This window comes from Podarcis liolepis (assembly GCF_965112155.1).
Source record: "Podarcis liolepis genome assembly, chromosome: 2".
NCBI classification, from domain to species: domain Eukaryota; kingdom Metazoa; phylum Chordata; class Lepidosauria; order Squamata; family Lacertidae; genus Podarcis; species Podarcis liolepis.
The window spans coordinates 34046822-34066066 of record NC_139555.1 but is presented as its reverse complement, the minus strand read 5'-3'; the positions used below and the strand labels follow the sequence as shown (position 1 = coordinate 34066066).

General features: G+C 46.5%; 1 protein-coding gene across 2 annotated transcripts in view; it reads left to right on the top strand.

Moving 5' to 3' along the window:
- Window positions 1–598: 598 nt before the first annotated feature.
- The window catches only part of GRIN2C (glutamate ionotropic receptor NMDA type subunit 2C), a 104164-nt gene continuing 85517 nt past the window's right edge, over window positions 599–19245 (top strand). Inside the window, exon 1 of one of the 2 annotated variants that reach the window (XM_083487108.1) lies at window positions 599–2052. The gene's annotated coding sequence lies outside the window, so the exon portion shown is untranslated. The remainder of the gene's footprint in view (window positions 2053–19245) is intronic. The other variant, XM_083487107.1, reaches the window with a different exon arrangement.

Genomic DNA, 19245 nt, shown 5'->3' with positions numbered 1-19245 from the left:
GAAGAGCTCTCTGTGCCAGGTACAACCTGCATCAGAGTTACAGGAATCAGCAAGAGGCCAGGCAACTTCCCCAAGAGCATGTATATGGCTAAAGAGGCAAGAATTGTCCCTGGCCAGGCTGTTGCGCTCTCAACCCTTCAATGAGAGATGGGGAAGCCATGGCTTTCCAAAGGTTCCTGGGCTATCCAGTCCTACAATCCCAGACCACACTGGCCATGCCAGCTGGGGCTGGTAGGAGTTGGAGTCTAACAAGGGTGGGTGGGCACCAACTCCTCGCACCCAATGCAGAGAGAGACACTGATGGAACCATTTTACCTTTACCAAAAAGAAGAGCCCATGGCACTAGTCCTGAAGATGCGAATACTGCGACGTGTGTGGGGTGCATGCCATGCAAACAAGGCTTCATCAGAGTTGGTAAAGGGACCAAAGCCTTCTGTCTTTCCTACTAACAAACTAATGGCAAAGCATCTCCCCTGCCCATTGACTCCGTTCGTTTGCCCCCCCCCCCACGTTCCAAATTAAAAGCCTCCTGACCACGTGACCCTTAGTCCTGACGGGGTCCAGGCGACAGCTGGAGGCTCCTGACTCCGAAGGCTTCGGCGCTCTCCGCCTCCTCCTCCTCCTCCCTTTTGCGTAGGAGGGGCGGGGGCGGCTCCCCCTCCCTCCAGGCCCCTCCCACGGCGCCCTGCTTAAGGGCCGGGGTCCGAGCGCCCTTAAAGGGACAGGCTGCGGAAGAGGACCTTGGTGGGACGCCAAGCTCTTGGCTGGGGAGCAGGGAAGAGCGTGGGCTCGAGGCGCGGCGGGTAGCAGAGCATGGCAGGAGCGGCGGGAAGAAGGAGGGGAGGTGGGCAGCCGAAGGGCACAGGCGAGCTCCTGCCGGCTGGAGCTTGGGGAGAAGAAGGGAGGCAGCGGCGGCTGAGCGTCGGGGGAGCGCGGGCGGTACGCCGAGCACGCGAGGGCTCCTCCGGCCACTCCGCCGATTAGCTCGCAGGTGTGTTCCGCGCTGGGATCCGTCTGGCTTCTCCCGGTCCAACCGTGGGTGCGTGCTGGGTGCTTTAGAGCCTACGAGGCACCCTCTGCCTCTTCGGGCCGCCTATGGGCGCCGCACGTGGGGTCACCTCGGTCTTCCGACGGCGCCGCTTCTTTAAAGGCGAGGTTGCCCTGCGCGTCCTTTCTGGGGAAGGGGGGCGGTCGAGAGGCGGACCGAGGCCACCGGGCGAGCGGAGGCCAAGGCCACTCGCCCGCTTCCCGCCCCGAGCGCCCTCCCTCTCCCTAAACTGGGAGCGGTGCCCGCGCAGACGGAGCGAGGCAGCTTTAATCGGAGCCACCTGTCCCCCTCCTGGGACTCGCTGGCCCAGCGCCTAGGCGCCAAGTTGCAGGAGGGTTCAGGCCGGGTTAGAGGGGAGGGGAGGGGATGGCAGCCCGGGCGGCCCCGCGCGCACGGAAGGACATCTGCCCGATCTTTGTGCCAGCGCCCTGCGCAGCCTTGCTGCTGTCTAAGATCCTCTCCGCCGTCCCGCCCGCCTCCTCCTCCTCCTCCTCGGCCGCGGAGATGGAGAAGAGCCGCGGAGGGCGATGAAGCGGGCGGGAAGGAGGCACTTGCTGGCATCCCGGGCGCGCGGCCGTCTCGCCTCCTCCAAGGGCGACCCTCGACGGAGGGCAAGTCCTCTGCCTTGCTAGCCGCCGCCGCCGCCGGCTACCCAAGTTGGATCTCGCCACCTCCCTCGCTCCAAAGCCGTTGGGATCCCTCGGTCCCGTCCCCCCCATCCCCACTCCTTGCAAGGATACGCTGGTGACCCCCGCCAGGCAGCCACGGAGAGCCCTTCGCGCCACTCGTCTGGCTCCGTGGTGGCGACAGGGAAGGCGGGAGAGGACGCGCGGAAGAAGGAGCCGAGGGTCGCTTATGCCTCGCCCAGCCAGCCGCCAGAGGGTTGGCGAGTGGACCGGGGGGCCGACCCCCGACAGCACCCTCCTCTTCCCGAGACCGCGAGGAGCCCAGACGTGCCCCGGAGACCGGGGGATGCAGCCCTCCGCCGCCGCACTTGCCCTCTAGTAAGTAGCCCCGGTTTGTTTACTTCTCCCTCCGCCGCCGCAGCAGCAACAGCGGCGTCTGGCTAGTAAGTAACCCGAGAGGCGCCCATCCCGCTGCCACCTTGTCAATGTCACGCCTGGAGTTGTTCCTGGAGGGCTTTGCGCAGCGCCAAGTCTGTGGCGCTTTCCCCAAGTTCTGCACCCCCGAGGAAGAACTCGCCCTCCCTTTAAAAAACAACTCCCTTTCCTTGCTATCTCTCTCTCTCGCCTTCACTCTGAAAGCAGCTCCCATCCATCCACCCTCCGGGTCGTGTTGGGAACGTTTCCACGAAACACCAAGGTTGGCTTGGTTGGAAGGCAAGAGAGTTTGGTTGGTGTGTGTATGTGTGTGTTTTGGCGCTCGCTTGTTCTCCCCTCCTAAATCGCCGAGTGTCGGTATTTTTACATCCCCCCACCCCCCTTCCAGCACCTTGCGTAACATCGCATCAGGCAGGACACTTTGCATTTATTTTTGGTTAATCCATATGCGACCTTTTTAAGCTGCATTTTTTTGCCTCGCTCCCTCCCTTCTTCCTTCTTGCGTGTCTGAGCCGGAGCCCGGGAGGGAGGGAGTCTTGTCCCGGTGACAAATGGTCCTCTCTCCCTCTCCCCCCCCCTCCATGTTCCTCCTGGGCTTCTGGCATTTGTCTACAAACGATTAGGGTTCTAATTGGTATTTTTTTTTTTTTATAAAATTTTTTATTGCGTTCCTTTTCATAGGTTCACAAATTAGTTTACATAGCAACATACAAGAAACATTTTTTTTTTTTTATATATAAAGAAAAATAAAAAAAGAAAAAAAAAATTGAATATGTTACACATCATGTTTCATAAATTTACTTTCTTTTGGACCTCCCCACATCTTCCCAACATTGCATTCATTGTTCTAACCTGATCAGCAATTTGTTACCTTGTTTCACAACTTATTGTATCTTTGACTTTATTATGTTACCAATTTCGAAAGTTTGTAGTTTACTTTTGGTACCTTCACAATAAACATAATATATTGTTTCAAATTTGTTTCCTTTTCTTTTTTATCTACGCTTATTTTATCCTTTGCTTAAGTAGGTTGCGGAAGCGTGACGTTTCCTAATCATGCACAATCTTAACATTCAAACAACTTATAATATTTTTGCAAATAATCCTTGAATTTTTTCCAGTCCTCCTCTATTGTTTCTTCGGTCAGATCTCGAATTCTGCCAGTCATTTCTGCCAGCTCCATGTAGTCCAACAACTGTGTCTGCCAGTCCTCCAGTGTGGGTAAATCTGGTGTCTTCCAGTACTTTGCGATAAGAATCCTTGCTGCTGTTGTCGCATACATAAACAGAGTTCTGTCCTTCTTTGGCACCTTCCGGTCCACCATGCCCAGCAGAAAGGCCTCTGGTTTCTTAAGAAAGGTATATTTAAATACCTTTTTCAACTCATTGTATATCATTTCCCAGAAGGCCTTTACTTTCGGGCAGGTCCACCAGAGGTGAAAGAATGTCCCTTCTTCCTCCTTACATTTCCAACACTTATTATCAGACAGGTGGTATATTTTAGCCAACTTGACTGGGGTCATGTACCACCGGTATACCATTTTCATAATGTTCTCTTTCAAGGCACTACATGCCGTGAATTTCATACCGGTGTTCCATAACCTTTCCCAGTCCTCAGACATAATGTTATGTCCTACATCCTGTGCCCATTTTATCATAGCCGATTTAACTGTCTCATCCTGTGTATTCCATTTAAGCAGCAAGTTATACATTCTCGAAAGTACCTTAGTTTTGGGTTCTAATAACTCCGTCTCTAGTTTCGATTTCTCCACCTGGAAACCAACTTTTTTATCCATTTTGAAAACCTCTTGCATTTGAGCATAATGTAGCCAGTCTCGCACCTTATTTTTTAATTTGTCTTGGCTTTGGAGCTTCCAGTTGTCTCCAACTCTTTCAATTAATTCCCAATATTTTGGCCAGTAGGCCTCCATATTGGGCCTTTTTTTGGAAACTTTGGCTTCCACTGGTGATAACCACCTCGGGGTTTTACTTTCTAGTAAATCCTTGTACTTCATCCATACAGCAAATATTGATTTTCTGACAATATGGTTTTTGAACAATTTATGAACCTTTGCCTTGTCATACCACAAGTATGCATGCCAACCATAGACATTGTCAAACCCTTCCAGGTCTAGGACATCAGTGTTTTCCAACAAGAACCAATCCTTCAACCAGCAGAAGGCTGCAGCTTCATAGTACAACCTTAAATCCGGCAGGGCAAACCCCCCTCTTTCTTTTGAGTCAGTTAGTATTTTAAATTTTATTCGGGGCTTTTTGCCCTGCCAGACAAACTTAGATATATCCTTCTGCCACTTTCCAAAACATTCCATTCTGTCCACGACCTGTAGGGTTTGAAATAAAAATAACATTTTTGGCAAAACACACATCTTTATAGCTGCGATTCGGCCTGACAAGGTAAGTTTCAATCTTGCCCATATGTCCAAATCCTTTTTGATTTCCAACCAGCATTTTTCATAATTATCTTTAAATAAATTTAAATTTTTGGTGGACAAAAATACCCCCAGGTACTTCACTTTTTTCACCACACTTAACTCTGTTTCTTTCTGATACCCCTCTGTCTCTGTAGGTGTCAGATTTTTAACCAAAACCTTGGTTTTTTGTTTATTAAGCTTGAATCCCGCCACCCGACCAAACTCCGAGATAAGTTCAAGAACTTTTTTTGTGCTAGATTCTGGCTCCTGTAATGTCAAGACTAGGTCATCTGCGAAAGCTTTCAGTTTGTATTGTTTCGCTCCGACCACTATACCCTGCACCAACCGGTCCTCTCTGATCATATTCAGCAATACCTCCAGGACAGAAATAAATAACAGAGGAGACAGGGGGCACCCCTGTCGTGTCCCTTTTTCAATTTTGAGTTCCTCCGACACCACATTGTTCACTATCAGTTTGGCTTTTTGTTCTGAGTAGATTGCTTCTACTCCATTTTCAAACCCCCTTCCCACTCCCATCCCTTTCAGGTTTTTCTTCATAAACCTCCAAGAAATGTTGTCAAATGCTTTCTCCGCATCAATAAAAATTAATGCGGCCCTTGTGTTCCTAATTCTCAAAAGCTCCAATATGTCAATAATGTTCCTGGTATTGTCCGACATATGTCTGCTAGGGAGAAAACCTGCTTGGTCCTTATGAATTACTTCATTTAATACTTTTTTAAATCTATTTGCTAAAATGTCTGCAAATATTTTGTAATCCACATTCAGGAGTGAGATGGGACGATAGTTCTTAAGCTGGGTCTTTTCCATTTCCGACTTTGGAATCAATGTGATGAATGCTTCTTTCCACGTTTCCGGTGCCCTCTTCCCCTCCATAATCTGGTTGCAAACCTCCAATAATGGTTGTATCAAAAAGTCCTTCAAAGTCTTATAATATTTGGAGGTGAGCCCGTCCGGGCCTGGAGATTTGCCGAGTTGCATATTTCGAATGGCACCTTCAATTTCCTGTTGGGTTATTTTACTGTTGAGAATTACTCTTTGGTCTTGACTTATTTTAGTTAGACCATTTATTCTCAAAAATTGGTCTATTTCCGATTCTTGCTGAGGCCCCTGTGCATAAAGATCTTTAAAGTATCTGTGGAAGCACTTCCTTATTTCTTCTGGTTTCTGCACTATTTTTCCTTGAATCTCTAAATTTGTAACTGTATTTAACTTTTGTCTTTTTTTCAACTGCCAAGCTAACAATTTTCCACATTTATTTGCTGATTCAAACGATCTCTGCTTCATTTGTTTAATTTTCCATTCAATTTCTTGATTAATCAATTTCGAATATTGTGCTTGGTGGAATTTGATTTCTCTTAATACCTCTTTTGATTTTGGTTTGGTCCTCAGCTTTTTCTCTCCTTCACTTATTTTCTCTAAGATTTTTTCCTTTTTTCCATTCCAAAATTTTCTTTTTATTGTGTTCTGTTGTATCAGAAACCCTCTCATTACAGCTTTACTTGCGTCCCAGACTGTTCTCTTCTCGACCGTAGTGTTCAAATTTATTTCAAAATAGTCCTTTAAAGTTTTTTGGGCCTTCTTAACGATCTCTTGATCTCTTAGCAAGGTGTCATTCATCCTCCATCTAAAGGATCCGGTTGGGATAAGTCTCAATTCCATTTTTAAGGCATTATGGTCGGAGCAGGTTTTTGGGCAGATTTCCACCTTTCTTGTTTTAGGTGCCAGCCCTCTAGATATCCAAATTTGGTCGATTCGTGTCCATGACAAATGGGCCTCAGAAAAGAAGGTTCCTTCTTTACCCAAGGGGTTCCTTGTCCTCCAGATGTCAATCAAGTCCATATTGTCTGTCATTTCAAAAAACGTTTTGGGGAGTCTGCCGTCTGTTGTTAAATTTTGATTTTGGGATTTATCCATATTTGTTGAGACCACCCCATTCATGTCTCCCATCACGATAATATTAGAATAGTCCAGGTAGTCGAGCAGTGTCTCATGCAGCTTCTTATAAAATTCTGATTTTCCATCATTTGGTGCATAAATTCCTAGTATCAGAATCTTCTCCCCTTGTGTTTGAATTTCAATTGCGAGAATTCTTCCATGGTCATCTTTGAATAAGAATTTTGGTGTCAGATTCTCCTTTGCATATATTACAACGCCTCTCTTTTTAACTTTGTCTGATGAGATAAATTCTTGGCCTAATCTTTTATTGATTAATACTTTCCTGTGGAGCCTGGTCACATGTGTTTCTTGAAGACATATTAAGTCCAATTGTTCTTTTTTTAGGATATGAAATATCCTCCTTCTTTTTTCCGGAGAATTCCCGCCATTTATATTCCAACTAAGTAGCTGCAGGGACATCCTGTTCTAGTTGAGATGTTCTTAAGATGAGGTGTCTTCCTTTTGCTCCGATCCCGAGGGGGCAGGCGTTGGCCCGCTTCCAGGCAGAATTGGTGTTGGTAAAGGTGGAAGCCAATCTGCTCCTTTTTGGAGATCTTCACCGTGATCGTGAAGGAACTTTTGGTTGTCTTCAGGTGTTCTAATTTTAACCTTCCTTTCTTTGTATGTAAAGGATAATCCTTGTGGGAACTCCCACCTGTAGGGAATTGCGTTGTGTCTCAGTAATTTTGCTAGTTCTGTATAGGTGGCTCTAAGGTCCAACAGCTGTCTTGGGATATCTCTATAAATTTCCACCCTTTTGTCTTGTATTTGAATTGCTTTTTTGAAATGGAGGCCTAGGATCTTGTCTCTCTCTTCCCTTGATCTTAGAATTATCAAACAGTCCCTGGATCTGTCTTTCCTTACCAGTCTTCCCAATCTGTATGCCGAGACAATTTTAAAGTCTGTATCTTCTGTTATGCCCCAGAACTTTGAAAATTCTTGTGTCAGATATCCAATCAAGTCTCCTTGCTCAAGTTCTGGAATGCCTCTCAATTTGATGTTGTTCTCACGATTTTTCAATTCCACCATTGACAGGTAGGTTTGTTGTTCACCCACCTGTTTGTGCAGAGGCTTGACTTCTCCTTTTATTTCTTCAACTTCTTTTTGTAAGGCTCCCACTTTTTGAATTGCTTCTCCAGCTAGTTCACGGTTTTCCGCTGTTGCTCCTTGCAAGTTCTCTATTGCTTGCGTATGCTGGGAAACTTGATCAGTCAATTTTTGTATCGAAGAAGTCGCTTTGTCTATTTTCAGAGACTGGTCATCCACCTTCTGGTTTAAGCTTGATAACTGCTCCAATATTTGTTTTAATAATGTGTCTGACCCACCTGCTGCCATATCTTCCTCAGTGGGCTTCTCTGTTATTTCAGCTTGCTCCCTCTGTGTCACCAGTACAGCTGGAACCGACGATCGACGTCCTTGGGTCAGTGTTGTTTGTACAAATTGTACTGGTTTTCTTTCCTTTTCTTTTTCTTTTTCCTTGGCCTCTTTAGTTTCCTTAGCTTTAGATGCTCTTGTTCTCCCTGCACCACTCATTACACATCTGTCAGTGTTCAAGGTCAAATTGTCTATTGTTCCATGGGAAAGACAGAACCAGTTATAAACAATCAGTAGAATGAAAGCCAAAACAAAGATCAGTTCCCAGGATTTTATAATCCGAAAGCCCTGTAGGGGGAGTGCCACCAAGTTTCAAAGACAAAGAAGGAAGTATTCCGCCATTAAAGTTCCAAGTTGTTTCTGCTCAGTAAATCCAATAATCCAACAGTCCCTTCACCGGCCAAAAAATTCCCCAAAGCACCTCTTAAAGTTCAGCAAAGTTCCATCAACGGTGCTTGCAACAAAGTCTCATACAGTCTTTTCTGCTCAAATGTATCAGTTGCACTCCAAAAAAGTTTTTGCAACTGTTTCCGCAGTTATCGCAACCTCTCTCCCCGGCAGTCCGACGTCTGACTCTTTAGAAGTACAAACCAAAAGAGGCAGGAAATAGGAGGAAAGTCCACATTTACAGCTTAATTTAGTCAATATCCATTCCTTCCTTCCGTAAAATAAAGAATAGATCTAGTAGCGCAAGAAAGTTAAAACTTCCCAAAGTCCCGTTTCAAGCGCTTCCGCTTCTTAAGACTTTGCTTTGATCTTGTCAGCAATGTCGGGAGACGGACTTCCCTTTTCTCATCTCCCGATTTCAGCCAAATCCAACAAATTCTTTACCAAATTTAAATCCCTTTACTCACGGGTATGTTGCTTGCAGTTTAGTGTTGGTTTTAGGAAGAAAGGTCAGCGCTCATCTGCAACAGCCGCGCGGCTTCACTTCCGCGGAAAGAGCGATGAACTCACAGCACCGCTACCCCTCCTTCACTCCGGGTCTCCTTACGGGGTCCCTTCTGTGTTTTCAGGGCAGCTTCTGGTGCCCGCCGAGTCCCACGGCCACGGGCTCACTCTACCCGTGGTTTATCTTAATGGGTCGTCGCTATGCCGCAGCGAACGACCCTTTTCCGCGGAGCCCCTCTTCAGAGAACGAAGAGGACCGCCATTACAGTTTCGCGCCGCCTCCGGAAGTCTCTCAGGGTTCTAATTGGTATTGATAACGCTCTTCCTCCCTCCCGCCCCGTCTCCAACTGTTGCTGCGGGAGGAGCAAAGGGGAGAAAGGGGGAAATTACATAAGAATGCTATGAATAATACGGTTTCTACTAATAAGGCGGACATACATTAGAGCATCGGGGTCTTAGAGGAAAGGTAGCTGTTGGGAACGAAGTTTTTTTTGGGGTGTGTGAGTGGCGATTATTCATGCGCATCTGGAAGTTTTTTTGGGGGGAGAGAGAGGGAGACCTTTTGGGGGTAGAGGAACAAAAGGTCAGACAGGATAATGGGGCAGAGTGTAGCATGTCATGGAAGTACCTTCTTGAGGGGAAGAATCACATCATCATCTTCTCCTCTCCTCAAGTATCCTTGGAAGCGCTACAGAAGTAGATTCTCCTGAATCTCTCCCCCTGTTCCTTTTTCTCCTTCTGTTCTGTAATCTCAGTTTTCCACTTTGTCCTCTGTATATCAACAACGTGCACTATTCCCTGCTACCCGGTTCTAACTAACTTTCCTCCCTTCCTTTAGTTACTGTATATTCTCTTAAACTTGGCGGTGGGGTTGTTTCCTGGAATGGAATCATTATAATGCAAGTGATCCTTCTAGCCCACTTAAAAGACATCAGAATCTCAATCGTGGAGGAGGGAAACCTGTGCTTCACTCCATCCTCAAATTTAGGATTTTTAAAAGTTTGTAGCTTTGGTTAGTGCAGTGCGGTGGTTAGATTATGGGGCTAGGACCTGGGAGACCAGGGTTCGAATCACAACCCAGCCAAGTTGGGCATCCTTGGGCCAGTCACTGTCTCTCAGCCTAACCTACTTAACAGGGTTGTTGTGAGGATAAAATAGAAAGGGGGGGGGTAACCCCCTTGAGCTTATTTTCAACACATAACAGTAGTAAATAAACAAAATATAACTCTCACACAGATAACAGGTAGATTTAAACGTACAGATATTTTAAGGAATTTTCATCATCCACAAAATTAAGGGGAGTTAAAATAATTTCCACTGACAGTTGTGTGTGTTACCTGGAGATATGTTTTGGGAGGAGAGGAAGGTGATAGTAAAGTGAGGTTTATAAATAAGGCCGTTTTGTTCTCCACAACCACCTGCCATGACGTGATATGAGTGGCGAGAAAGAAACTGAATCTAAAATGAAATATTCTCCAGGTTGGTTGGATATTTATTTTTTTAATGGGGGGGGGAATCATACCATTAAAAAGAAAAGAACAACAAATCATACCATCAAGTAAAAAATGGAAAACTGAAACCTTAACATGGGAGAAAAAAAGCAGAGTTAAAACCTTCTTTCATATATTAAAGATGCATTAAAAGCTATGCAGAATCGGAATGTTTTCACCCGCAGCCTGAGCGCTGTCAGGGATGGGGTTAGTCTCACCGCCTTTGGAATTAGAAACTGGAAACTCTGCTCCTACTGGAGGTTTTCTTCTGCAAGTTCCATGGATATACAAGGGAAGGATCTGTTCAGTTTCCATTCATTTCCACTGGAACTCTTTGCTGCTGTTCTTGGGGTTTTCCTTCTTCTCTTCCACCTTTCTCTGTGTATTCTTTAGCAATCCACAATGTGTGTGTGTGTGTGTGTGTGTGTGTGTGTGTGTTGGCAAATGCAGCACCAGCAAAATTCACTGTTTACGGCAGCACCAACAAAATACAGCTGCGACAGGTTTGCCTATATATATTATAAAACAATATGCTTGAAAGGTGTTCCCTACAAACGGAGCTTTGCATGCAAAATGTTGGGAGCTGTGATAAGGTAGATGTTCTTCCTCTTCTTCCTCCTCCTGGGAAAGTGAAATACGCAGTACTGGGTTTTGAGGGTTTTCTCAAGAAGCCATCAGCCTTCACTTTCCTTGAGCTCCACAGAGGTGAAAATGTTGGCCTTCCATTGCGTCCAATAGCAAAAAATCTCTCCGGCTTCAGGACCAAGGACCAAATCTGCTCCCACATTTCATAAGGTGGCGGTGGGGACATAGGCCAAGATTTGCTTCCACCTGAATTTATTCCCTGCACCCGCGGCCTCTGCCTTGTTTGAAGAGGGAATGTTGTAGCTCTGAAATGCCTTGGGGCTGACCACCCTCAGCATAGCAGCAGTGACTTCCCAATCCTTTCGGCTCATAATCTCCCTTTTAAATAATTTTCCTAAATAAGTACTTATGTGATGCTTATTTAGAGGGCTTTAGGAAATATGGATTAAAGAGGCTGTTTTTTCCTCCCTCTTTTTAATACATTTTTAAAAAGTACAGTCAGAGCAGGGGGTGGGGGCTTGGACTCTGTAGCATGCAGGGAAACTGGACAAGGAGGCAGGGAAGCAGGATCGAACCATCACCACCGGCTCTTCCTGCTACGTATTTCCTGGGGAAATAAGAGAGAAGGGCAGCACTGGTGATGTTCTGTGTAGCCACAGCTTGAAATTGACAGAGGGAAAACACAGCACAGGAGTCTATACTTGCTTACAACTCTCATTCTTGAAAGATTTCATTGGGTCTTTCTCGTTCCCTTGTAGTTTGGCAAGACTTGGATCTCTTGACATACCAGTAAAAACAGGAAAAAGGTATATTTGAATTTAGCACATTCAGAGCCTCTTGGTCCCTTTTCCATCCATTCTGTGCTCTGGGTTGAAACAGCATCATCGTGGAGAGTCATCTCTGAGACACAGGGGTGATTGGAACTGCTTGATTCCAGCTGCAGCCTGAGATGGGTGCATCAAGCCTAGATAGTTACTGACTTTATACATTTCCTCAGTAGTTCATCTTTGGGTTCTGTTTTGCCGCATTCCCTCCCCGCACAATATCTTACAATTCTGAATTGCTGGTCCTCTCTCAGCTCTTCATGTCTGGTGTTCAAATTTACTGTCCACATTCTCCTGCCCTTGACATTACTGAAATGCTACTAAACATTTCAGGTCTCGGCCTTTGGAAGAGTTAAGCAAACACAATTCTGTTCACGCTCACTAAGTGCCATCCTTGCAACAATCTCCAAATCACTTTAGCTCCAGACACTTGTGACTTCTTCAGCCTTCATCACACTTTGCAGAGCTAGGCAGGGCTTTTCCCCCAGCCAAGACTCAATTTTGGCACCTCTCAGTGGGTGCCATTCCCATTATAAGAGAGGCGTTTGTGGTGAGTTTCGGCACCTCTTCTTCTAGAAAAATAGCAGTGGTCCTGTGTCAGTTGCGTGGTTCTGTCCTCAACAGAATGCTTCAGAGAAATTGCTCGCCTCGCAGCTCCTCTGTGAAATGGCTACGTTGCATGTAGGTTGTGTCAAGGGATCCCGATACAAATGCGGGGAGATGGACAAGTGAGTGGAAAGCTGGAGAAAGATCTAATTGGATCTATGGAAAGCAAACTAGTGAACCCTGATCACAACCACCCACCTGCAGCAATATTGTTGTGCTTGTGCTTCCTCTGTACAGTGGCACCTCAGGTTACAGATGCTTCAGGTTACAGACTCCACTAACCCAGAAATAGTACCTTGGGTTAAGAACTTTGCTTCAGGATGAGAACAGAAATCGTGTTCCGGCGGCGCGGCAGCAGCAGGAGGCCCCATTAGCTAAAGTGGTGCTTCAGGTTAAGAACGGTTTCAGGTTAAGAACGGACCTTCGGAACGAATTAAGTACTTAACCCAAGGTACCACTGTAGTTGAATATCGCACAGCTCCATGCAGGTGATTGTGACGGGACAATCTGGAAAAGATGTTGTGTCTATGTGGGCAAGTAGCCTTTTCACGGGTCTCACAACTTCCTGTTGCTGCTGCTGCTGCTGTTCAATGCGTTGCAGCTGCCCATTGTTGTGCCAGTTAAACAGACTGGCACGCTAATGGAAATACCGTTTTTTACATGACCACCCCTTGGAAGATATTAATTCAGTTAATGACTTTTCTCTTTTGCAAACAGTGGAGGCTATCAGTGGGGGTAGTTTTTACTTGTTTTATAGTGTGTTTGTAAATTGCCTTGAGATGTGTGTAAAAGGCAATCGATAAATTAATAAATGATGATGACTGATAAGAATAACAGAAGCCTTAGCTGGCAGTATCTGCAGCTGTTCACAAGTACTGAATATACTTTCCCACAAGTTCCCTCTGCATTTGCTTGATCAGGGATATTAACAGATCAAAACGGTTTTCACGTGAGAGAGGCGCTTCCCGCATGGAAGCTGCTTACATAATTCCTGTGAGTAGTTCATCAGCTGTGATGAATGCTTGGTGGCTATTTTGATACAGGTATGTTCAGCAGGAAGCCACAACTGACGGTGCAGTGGAATAGATGCCTTGTCACATTTATATTTGACAAACTGCACATGGCACCCATAAAGTTTCCTAGGCAGAAGTGATCTCCGTGTTAATACCTTTTTTCTGAATTGCCTTAAATCAGGAACCCCTAGCCTTTTGGAGCCTGGGAGACACATCTGAAATCGAAGAAACTGCCATGGGCACCTCAAAATACCCATTTTACAGAAGGAAATCTGACTACTGAAGACACAGATGACAAACAACAGGCAAACACCTATACCCCCCAAATAAAAAAGATAAAAAGCTGCCCCCAAAAAAGCACCCCCCCACCCCAAACAAACAAAATAAATATTTTAAAGTTAAAAATAAGAAGGAGCAGTGGAAACCTTGGTGAACACCAAGGGATGTCTAAAGGTGCAATGGTGCCTATGAGTGCCATGCTGGGGACTATGGTCTTAAATCTTTATTTCCCATTCTCTAGGTATCTGCCAAGAAAATGTGTGGCAGGTGGTTACTGGGGACAGGGCCTTTTCAATGGTGGCACCCTAGCTATGGAATGCTGTCCTCATAGAGGCTTGCCTGGCATTCACTTTGTGGTCTTTTGGGCACCAGGTGAAAACTTCTTTTTATTTCTTTCGCAGGTTTTTTAAATTTTAAAACCTGCTTGGAATATCTTCTGGTGTTGCTTGAGAGTAGTCCTCTACTAATTCTAATCTCTGCTGCTGAAGTTTTTATGCTTCAGCATTGTTGTTTTTTATTAGATGTCTTACCTGCCCTTCACAAGTTCCCAGGGCAAGCTGCAACAGTGTAAAACAACAATGTTGGAGCCAGCTAAATTGCTAAAACAATTTACAATTAGAAGCATAGAGGGGTGCCCTAAAATACAGGTATATAGTGTGTCAAAGGCCAGGGCAGGAAATATTACTATTATTATTATTATTATTATTATTATTATTACTACTACTACTACTACTACTCCACCCACCTGGCTGGGTTTCTCCAGCCACTCTGGGCAGCTTACAGCATATCTAAAAACATCAAGCATTAAAAATCTCACAATACAGGGCTGCCTTCAGATGTCTTCTAAAAGTTGTGTAATTCTTTATCTTTTTGACACCTCCACAGGGAGGGTGCCACTACCAAGAAGGTACATGTTTCATGTACAACTGAACTGATTCGCCTTAGTGTGTCATCTCAACCTGGTGTGAGGTTTGTCTCTGTCCCAGACAAGCCAATAATTATAACCAAGGTTTTGTTCACCATTTACAGCTTGTGGTCTGTCTGGAATGAGACAAACCTTGAGCCCAGGTTCAGATAACATTCAAAGCAAAACCATGGCTTTGCTTGCAGGAGTGCAGCAACAGCAGCAGGATCAGAGGGACAGCAAAATAGCCACAATCTCCTCTCCAGCAGCTTGTGCATTTGTGCTAAGCCATGGTTTGGCTTCACATCATTTGTCTCTGACTGAATATGTCGTTGGACCCTGACTCTTAAGCAAATAACATTTTCTTGGCAAAGATGACTTCTCAACAGAATAGAGGCTTCTTTCACCTGCCCAGTTGGAGGAAGTAAAACTTCAGAATATTATCCTTGGCTAACTAGACTGCCTTTTTAAGCAGGCAACAATTCTTATTTCAGGGCAGGTCTATGTATGGAGCAGAATGAAGTGGCAGAGTCCTGCAGTTTTAGAAGTGACTGTACCACTCCAGATCGCAAGGGTGGTGGTGGGGGACATAATTGGATCCCCTCCTTTAGAAAGGAAGAAAGCAAAAGCCCTCACAAGTTACTTTGCTATTTAAAACTGCCCTAGGAATAAGCTGGGCTGTGTAAACTTGATTTTTAAATTGTATATGGCGGGAGGGGCGGGACATTCACAAATGTGCTCTGAAACAGTGCAATCACTTATGCCATCTTGTTCTGCTGTACTTGTTGATTGAGCCTCATTCACACAACAGCTGTGTGTGCCTGCCTCACATTTGTTTTCCTCCCCCCCCCCCTTGGAATGAAGAACTGAGATTGTATGATTGACTCGCCTGTGGCTGATTTGTGATTTGAGCCCGGGCTGCAGATCCCAAGCCAGCTGCTGCCTTTACGTGATGGGTTTTGGAAATGCTGAGGAAGATGGATGCCCTGTGAAGTTGGGGGGGGGGAGGGTTTGGAGTTATTTCCATGAGCTGGGCTAGCCATGAGGACCCAGCGGTATGGATGGAACACTGATCACAACTGCTTCTCTGTATTAACTGTACTGTATCAGTTAGGTTCTCCTTTGCGCGTCTAATCTCAGAATGACAGGAAGACCTAATATCCCTATTGTTTAAGAATCTCTGTGTGAAACTTAAATGGGCTACCACCCCCTGTGCCCACATGAGTGGGAGAGAGGATTATTCCATGCAGCAGGAAAATGTCTCAGCCTTTTCTCACTCCTTACGAAATGCTGTGATGTCACAGCATTCCGTAAGGATTGGGGCAAGTGATGTGACGTTCCCTTGCATGAACTGGTCCCGAGTCTTTTCTCCCACTTATGTGTTTTCTTGAGGGGTAAGACGCATCCTACAAGAGAGGATGAATCCTTTTTCAGTTCTACCTCTCTTTCAAATTAGAACCAGTGAAGGCGCTGAAGGTCCTGTGCGAGTGCCTGGAGGCAGTTGGAGGATGGATGGCTGCTAATGGATTGAGGTTGAATCCTGACAAGAAAGAAGTACTGTTCTTGGGGGACAGGGGGCGGGCTGGTGTGGAGGACTCCCTGGTCCTGAATAGGGTAACTGTGCCCCTGAAGGACCAGGTGCGCAGCCTGGGAGTCATTCTGGACTCACAGCTGTCCGTGGAGGCACAGGTCAATTCTGTATCCAGGGCAGCTGTCTACCAGCTCCATCTGGTACACAGGCTGAGACCCTACCTGCCCACGGACTGTCTCACCAGAGTGGTGCATGCTCTAGTTATCTCCCGCTTGGAATATTGCAGTGTGCTCTACGTGGGGCTACCTTTGAAGGTGACCCGGAAACTACAATTAACCCAGAATGCGGCAGCTATACTAGTGACTGGGGGCAGCCGCCGAGACCACATAACACCAGTCTTGGAAGACCTACATTGGCTCCCAGTATGTTTCCGAGCACAATTCAAAGTGTTGGTGTTGACCTTTAAAGCCCTAAACGGCGTTGGCCCAGTATCCCTGAAGGAGCGTCTCCACCCCCATTGTTCTGCCCAGACGCTGAGGTCCAGCGCTGAGGGCCTTCTGGTGGTTCCCTCACTGTGAAAAGTGAGCTTACAGGGAACCAGGCAGAGGGCCTTCTCGGTAGTGGGGCTCGTCCTGTGGAACGCCCTCCCATCAGATGTCAAGGAAATAAACAACTACCTGACTTTTAGAAGACACCTGAAGGCAGCCCTGTTTAGGGAAGTTTTTAATGTGTGACATTTTAATGTATCTTTAATCTTTGATGGAAGCCGCCCAGAGTGGCTGGGAAAACCCAGCCAGATGGGTGGGGTACAAATAATAAATTATTATAATATCATTATTATTGTTGGTATCCATCTGTCTCAAGAGACCATGGAGAGCACCTCCAGGGATGAAGTCAAATTGCTGCATTAGCAGCACCAAAGTGACCTCCCCTAGGCACAAGCCTGGGCAGTGTGTATGGAGGTCCTGGGCTGCCCAGACAACAAGACCCTCCTCTCGACCTCACTGATGTGATTCAAAGGAAAGCAGGGCAATATGCTTGGCACCAGCTTGGCTGCAGGAGCTGCCAGAAGAAGGCATACAAGACACCATCCAACCATCTTAGGGACTCTACTCTGGATTTGTGAAGGGTTTTATTGCTTAGCCCTTTCTTCTCCCAATGATACCCTGCAAGGCAGCAGAGGTTTAGGATCCTAGATGGGCTGCCTTCCCAGGTTGATGAGCCCCATCTGTCCCTCACTTCTCTCTACAGCACATGCAGAAACCTCATTCTTGACTGTTGGGTCCAGTATTGGTCTCATCCGCTCAATCTGCCACATCTTCGCAAGTCCCTAACTCGCTGAGCGTTTGAGACCCATTGGCTACCCTCACCTGGTTTAGCCAGCCAGTTGAAGCTATTTCCAGGGTGTGGCCACTGTCATATACTGACAGCTTCTAGGAGCCACAGGTGAGAGCTGAGTACAGGGTGGGGCCCAAAGGTGGACGAACCACCCGAGAAGGAGCACAACATGTCCCCCACTAGCAGTATTACACCTCCCCTAACACCCCCTACACTTTTTCAGTAGGGAGCAAGATTTGACTGGTGCCGTAGTGAGTTGGTTTGGGTTGGTTCGGTTTTGCCCAAACAACTGCAAAAAGAAACGTCATTGTTTTGCCTGTTGTATGGACTAATCCAGCCTTAGAGTTGGGGTCGAAGTGAGTAAAGGACGATGATTTGACTAGGGTCTGGAGTTTAGGTATGCTTGTTTACTTACACTCAGTGAAAGAATTGTCGTCTCTCTGCTGGTATATCAAAGGGAGAAAAACAGAGAGAAGCGGGGGGGGGGGGGGGGCTTGGTGCTTCTAGTGCTACTTTTGGTCCCATCTTTGTTCGAAAGGGGTTGTTACTGATTGAAAGAAGTAGATCAGTTTGTGCCTTGCTACTAGTCAAGAGGACACAGGTGGTGCTGTGGGTTAAACCACAGAGCCTAGGACTTGCTGATCAGAAGTCGGCGATTCAAATCCCCACGATGGGGTGAGCTCCCGTTGCTCGGTCACTGCTCCTGCCAACCTAGCAGTTCGAAAGCACATCAAAGTACAAGTAGATAAATAGATACCACTCCGGCGGGAAGGTGAATGGCGTTTCTGTGCACTGCTCTGGTTCGCCAGAAGCGGCTTAGTCATGCTGGCCACATGACCTGGAAGCTGTACACTGTCTCCCTCGGCCAATAAAGTGAGATGAGCGCCGCAACTCCAGAGTCGTCCGCGACTGGACCTAATGGTCAGGGGTCCCTTTACCCTTTACCTTTATTAGTCAAGAGGGTAATCGGGTCCTGCAATGAGACATTGCAGTGTGGTACACACCTGTTCAGGGTGCCAGACCACTTGCTCCATTCCATTCCTCCCTCTCCCCCAGCTTTTCATTACTAAGAATCCTGTGGTCGCTGAGCATGTTCTGTTCTCAGTAGTCCATTGGGGAGATTTCTCTCCCCTTTCTCTTCCCCTCAGTAGTGGCAGGGTGGAGTTTCAGAGCTGCCCTCTTGGCACTACCAGTGCTGCAGTTTACCTGGGATTAGGGTGGTGTGGTGGTGAGGTTGAGGCTGCAGGGATGCCCTGGTCTTGCCAAGTCTGTGTTCCTCCTGTCCATGTGCCCACACAATCCTGACTTTGCAGCCACCCTGTCCATCTCCATCTAGGTCAGCTTCATTGATGATGGCAGTGTCAGGAGGGAGGCTCCTCAGTGCAGCCCAGCCACACAAGCTGCTACTGCTTTCCCCTAAATGTATTTCGTATTTCTCCAAACCCCGAGGGTTATCCCAGACATGCCGACACCTCTCTTCTGTTTCTCGGCAGTCCCATTTGGGCTGCATAGCTGATGGCGCTCGGCACTAGAGTTTGTTTTTTATGAGATTTATAAACCTGCCCATCACCAAATGGTCCCAGGACAGGGTGCATACATTATTAAAATCAAATTAAATGCAATCTAGGCAGAAACGTACCTGCCATCTAAAACATTAAACCTACTGCAAGTGATGGACAAAGTTTGTCTGCTTTTGCTTGGGATGTCCTTAAACCGTGGAGTGTTGTCAGAACTTCAGGACCTCCCCTGAACTGGCCCCTTTTCCAGGGGTTTATTAGAGCAGGTGAATGTTGTGATCTCCATGATCTGCTTCTTACTTATCTGAAATTATTGATTATTCCATAGTATATGTTGTCCATGAGCTTTTTAGAAGTGTTGTTGCTACAACACTTCAAACTTTTCATATTCGCAAAT